This window comes from Megalobrama amblycephala, linkage group LG24 (assembly GCF_018812025.1).
Source record: "Megalobrama amblycephala isolate DHTTF-2021 linkage group LG24, ASM1881202v1, whole genome shotgun sequence".
In the NCBI taxonomy this organism is placed as follows: Eukaryota; Metazoa; Chordata; class Actinopteri; order Cypriniformes; family Xenocyprididae; genus Megalobrama; species Megalobrama amblycephala.
This window is the reverse complement of record NC_063067.1, coordinates 12,964,677-12,970,690: the sequence shown is the minus strand read 5'-3', so window position 1 is coordinate 12,970,690 and position 6,014 is coordinate 12,964,677.

The window sequence follows — 6,014 nt, the reverse complement described above, 5'->3', positions numbered from 1 at the left end:
GAACTGTTTTAAATACGTCTTTAGTAGCTTTCTGGGCATTGAAAGTGTTAATTGACTTGTCAATGAAGGCCTCACTGAACCATCGGATTTTATCAAAAATATCTTAATTGTGTTCCGAAGATGAACAAAGGTCTTATGGGTGTGGAACGACATGAGGGTGAATAATTAATGACAGAATTTTCATTTTTGGGTGAACTAACCCTTTAACATTAATATATTAATAAATTTTGTAATAAATGATAAATTGCTCATTGTTAGTTCATGTTAGATAATGCATTAACTAATGTTAACAACTGAGACCATATTGTAGAGTGTTACCTATAATATAACTATTATGGTATTATGATAATATATTAAATATAAATATTATTTATTAAATACATAATTTCTGCTATCTTGCTCATTTGTTTACATGAATTTAAAAAAAACAAGTTACACATCCATCAGTTCAAAAAACAGACAGATTAAAACACATTACAGAGGAAAGTATTCTTCTTCATCAAGCTCTGAAATACATTCAGGCTTTTAATATCACAATAGTCAGTAGATCAGCCATGCAGTATGCTTCACAAAAATATCAGATCAAATATCATGAAATATCTCATCGGTTCAGATGTTTTCACCATGTAAAACTGTTGCTCAACTAAACCACCGTGCACTAAGATCTATGCAAAAATCTGGACTGGACTGGACTGATGTTACATTTTGTGATTCTCTTTGCTGGAAACAGATTCAGTATGTGTGAGTTGATTCTCCTTAAGTGCAGTTTTCCTCTTGTTTCTTTGTATTGGCTCTTTCAGTGTTGGAGAGTAGCAGTAAAACCCAAACTCATGTGCCTACAAATATGCTGTATACAGTGTCTTAGTTGCCTTATATTTTTCTCTGAATATTTTAAGTACCGTGCATGATTTGCTCTGTTATAGACCATTAAATCCTGAATCATATCTTTAGTACAGATGATGACATTTAATGTATGTCTAAGATGTTAATGGTGTGATATGAGGTTTTGGATGATCTCAAGATTCAGAAGCCATACTATATCTGTCCTCAGGTGTTGAAAGGTTTGGTCAAGCTGCAAAATAGATACTGAACATTTTGCTATTACTTTTAGTTCAGTATGTGGGTCATTCTCAGGAAAAGGTGCTATTTGTGCACTTTTTATATTTGAAAAAAATATTTAAAAATTAGTTTTAAAATACCAAGTATCAAAGTACATACAGGTGCTGGTCATATAATTAGAATATCGTGAAAAAGTTCATTTTTTTATTGTATTGTAACTTTCATATATTCTAGATTCCCTACATGTAAAGTAAAACATTTCAAAAGTTTTTTTTTTTTTTTTTTTTTTTAATTTTGATGATTAGAGCTCATGAAAGTCCAAAATCCAGTATCTCAAAATATTAGAATATTTACATTTGAGTTTCATTAAATGACCATCACTACAGTATAAATTTTGGCTATCTCTTGTTCTTTGAAACCACACTAATGGGGAAGACTGCTGACTTGGCAATAGTCCAGGAGACAATCACTGACACCCTCCACAAAGAAAGTAAGTCACAGATGGTCATTACTGAATGTGGTGGCTGTTTACAGAGTGATGTATCAAAGCATATTAAATGCAAAGTTGACTAGAAGGAAGAAATTGGGTAGGCAAAGGTGCACAAGCAACAGGGATGACCACAAGCTTGAGAATACTGTCAAGCAAAGCCGATTCAAACACTTGGGAGAAGTTTTTCTGAAGTTAGTAATGATTTGGGGGGCCGTGATGTCTGCTGGTGTTGGTCCATTGTGTTTTATCAAGTGCAAAGTCAATGCAGCCATCTTCCAGGAGATTTTGGAGCACTTTATGCTTCCATCTGCTGACAAGCTTTATGGAGATGCTGATTTCCTTTTCCAGCAGGACTTTAGCACCTGCCCACAGTGCAAAAACCACTTCCAAGTGGTTTGCTGACCATGATATTACTGTGTTTTATTGGCCAGCCAACATGCCTGACCCCTGAATCTATGGGATATTTTCAAGAGAAAGATGAGAAACAGTCGATCCAACAATATACAGATGATCTGAAGGCTCAATAGTGCCTCAGCAGTGCCACAGGCTGATCACTTCCATGCCACACTTCACTGAAGCTGTAATTTGTGCTAGGAGCAAGTCATTTGCTGTAATATGTGCTGCCGACCAAGTATTGAGTGTACAAATGAACGTACTTTAAAGAACTTGAACTTTTCTGTTTTGAAAATCCATTTTTTGATTGATCTTAGGAAATATTCTAATATTTTGAGATACTGGATTTTGGACTTTCATGAGCTGTACGCTCTAATCATCAGAATTAAAAAAAAAAAAAAAAAAACTTTTGAAATGTTTTACTTTACATGTAGGGAATCTAGAATATATGAAAGTTTCATTTTTAAAAATAATTTACAATAAAAAAAATGAACTTTGTCACAATATTCTAATTATATGACCAGCACCTGTATACTAACTCTAAAGTGCTACATTATTTCAAACACATTACAGCAAATTGATGTTTAGAATAACTTAGTGTCATTGTGACTTGAAATATAAAATTTAAAAACATAACTATAATAATGTTTTGTCAGAAAGAGAAAACATCAAAAGACAATGGGTTGAACAGAGTTTGCAGAGACAAATTCTGCATTTCTCATAAAATGTATGAACTTTATATTTCTTTATATTTCAATAAAAAATAGTTTTATTTAAAATAAAAACAATATATTTTGCATTATAAACAGTCAAATTGATTCTTTAATGTGACTTAATGTTCAATATCGGTAATAAGTCATGGGGAGGCACACTAATGACATCACTTCCTAAGAATGACCCACACAATATTCCCCTCCCCACCCCCAAAATATGTTTTTGGCTTATTATTCAAGAGGAAGTTTATAAGATATAAATGATTATTCATTATTTATTTTATTGTATAATGTATAACTAGGTTTTTAAAATTATGTTTATGTTAGCATATTACTTGTATTACTTTTATTATGTTTGTTAAATACGTTTTTTATTACTTTTGTTTTATTATTACATATAAATTAATGATCGATTGCTGAAAAACAGTATCTGGGTGATGGAGGTTAAGGTTTGCTATTATTGCCGTTTTTAATTAATGGAAATGAATCATTCCATATTTTATACTATCCTCTAAATGGTCATTCAGATGTTATATGTTGATACAATTTATGATTTAATATTTCTTGCCTTAAATGTGGGCCATTCTAATAAAATGTATTAGTTTGTGCTGTATACTAAAGAAATGAGCTGACTGATCTTGAGCTGAAAACAGCATGTCTGGGAATGTCTAGAAATGAGAGTTTGTTTTTGGAAATCTGGAGGACTATGCAAGTCTCATGTAATTGTACTCTGATTTTATGCTGGTTTTAAATAAATGAAAGAAAAAAAGAAGGGAAAAAAACTGTTTGCCTTATCAGTCTTTCATGACAATATTTTTAATCCAAAATCCTCTTTTCGATTCAGCTTTGCAGCATGCAATGTTTATTATATCATTATTTGTGACAATGAATATTGTTTGGTCCCAACAGATTTCACATGGAAATTTTGGTTTTGCATGATTGAACAATTCTCACTTATTTTACATGAATTTGCCTGTTGCTTGGGTGTCGAGGTTGTGTTTTAACATATCTCTAAAGGTGAAATGAAAACTGTGGTCTATTTTATAGGTCAGAGTTCTGGGAAAAAGATATTGAGACAGGCAAATCCATTCCAACTGGTTCAGTTGCTAATACACAAGTCACGCTTCTTCAGAAATACAGCTTTGCTTTGCAGATGAAGACCATCATTGTGTCACATTATCTTAACAGCAAAAGAGTATAATGTTTAAAGAGAACTGTTTTGAGCCCGTTTTTATCCATGATGTTTTATTAACAGACTATATTTATATTGACATACTACAGATTTAAACGCATTTTCTTCTGTCAGACAACCATACATGCTACTTACCATACAGACTATACATACCTATATGTAATAACATCATAGTTAGTCCCCTAATCTGATTCTTTTTCGCACAGAAGATTCATTTAAAGGGGACATATCATGAAAAAGGACAACCCAGTAACTTTGTTTTGGTAAGCCTTTCTCTGCAAGCATGTTAAAAAAAAAGGTGCTAAAATTTCGCTCCCCTGGTGATGTAGGAAGGGGATCTTATTATAACAGCGTATTACTGACCCTTATTAATCTGCAAGTTTCCAGCCACAGCACCACCATTTTCTTTTTGCAAGCGAGGCAAAGCTGCAGATGTAAGTATTTTTAAATAATGCAATGTGTTTCTTCAATTCAGGCAGCTCTACTTTCCCTGTGCTTTCTCTTAGCCTCCTACTCTCTATTACTTTATGCTAGCACAAATAGAAGATGCAGACTGCTAATGTGATGATTTTACGCCAGACTGCTTCACAAACAAGGGTCAATTCAATGCTGGATTGCACAAAAGATTAACATGATGGCACATGCTAGTCGATAAGTTGAATCAACTCTATAGCAAAAACATTTTTTTCCACAGTTGCATTCTAGAAGTTGTAACTTCTTCCTGAGTCTCTCCATCAGTGTCCGACTTCAGTTTGAACAATGTAAGGCTGAACATTGTTACTGACAATCGTCATTTTGGCTGTGTGAGATTCTCCAGCTTTGTTGTTGTTGAGCACCCGAAGCACGAGCTCTTTTGGAAAGCGGGCTGGGAGCAGCAGCTCATTTGCATTTAAAGGTGCCCTAGAACTTTTTTTTAAAAGATGTAATATTATGGAGTCAAATTAATGCCTTAAAGTTTTGCACAAAAATAAAGTTTTGCAAAACACAAAAAAGAATTGAGCAATAAAAAAATGTTTTGCAAACAAAAATAAAGAATTGCAAAGGAAAAATAAAGTATTGAGCAGAAAAAAAATAAGTTTTGCAAACAAAAATAATAAATTGCAAAATAAAATAAAGTAGTGCAAAAATAAAAATATAATCAATTACAAAAATCAATGACAGCTGTAATCCTATTTTATCTTTGCCAAAGATTTTTCATGCTCAAACCTACTAAATCATTTGCAACGCTCATTTTATTCTGCGTTTCAGTCAAGCGTGCGCTCACGATACCGGCTTTCGTTTGCGCTGCACTGTTCTGTGCGGTTCTCTTTATGGCACTGGTTTGACGTGGGGGTGGAGTCAAGAAACGGGGGCACGCCCCCGCGAAATGCATTGGAGGGGAATGTAATCAGCGACAGGTGAAATAATTCTTTGACATGGTAAAAAATAATGAATGGTTTGTTTTTGTTGGTTTGTTTAGCATATGTTGTCGCCAATTACGACCCCCTCCAATGCATTTCTTATAGTAATATGACCTGTTGTGCTCTGTCTCACTGCCTGTATCCACTTTTGTGTCCTTAAACATTCGTTTTTTGGGGTCGACAGCTTATAAAAACTTATTTCTGGGTTTTTTAGCTTGTTAGCTGTACACCTTGTCACACAGCAGCTTTTAGGCATTGTTCTGTTTTTTGTAATGAGTCAGAAAAGACAAGGAGGCAGCATCATGCATTACAAAGTCAATGGAGACGGTTGGATTGATTTTTCCCCCGGTTGGATTGTTTTTCCCCCGGTGGGCATGGTTTTCAGATTATAATAAATGCGCTCTGTCTCTATGCTTGATCTGTTCTGTTGCGATCTGCGTCTCCTGTCGATGACGTGTTTCGCGGGGGCGTGCCCCCGTTTCTTGACTCCACCCCCACGTCAAACCAGTGCCATAAAGAGAACCGCACAGAACAGTGCAGCGCAAACGAAAGCCGGTATCGTGAGCGCACGCTTGACTGAAACGCAGAATAAAATGAGCGTTGCAAATGATTTAGTAGGTTTGAGCATGAAAAATATGTGGCAAAGATAAAATAGGATTACAGCTGTCATTGATTTTTGTAATTGATTATATTTTTATTTTTGCACTACGTTATTTTATTTTGCAATTTATTATTTTTGCTTGCAAAACTTATTTTTTTCTGCTCAA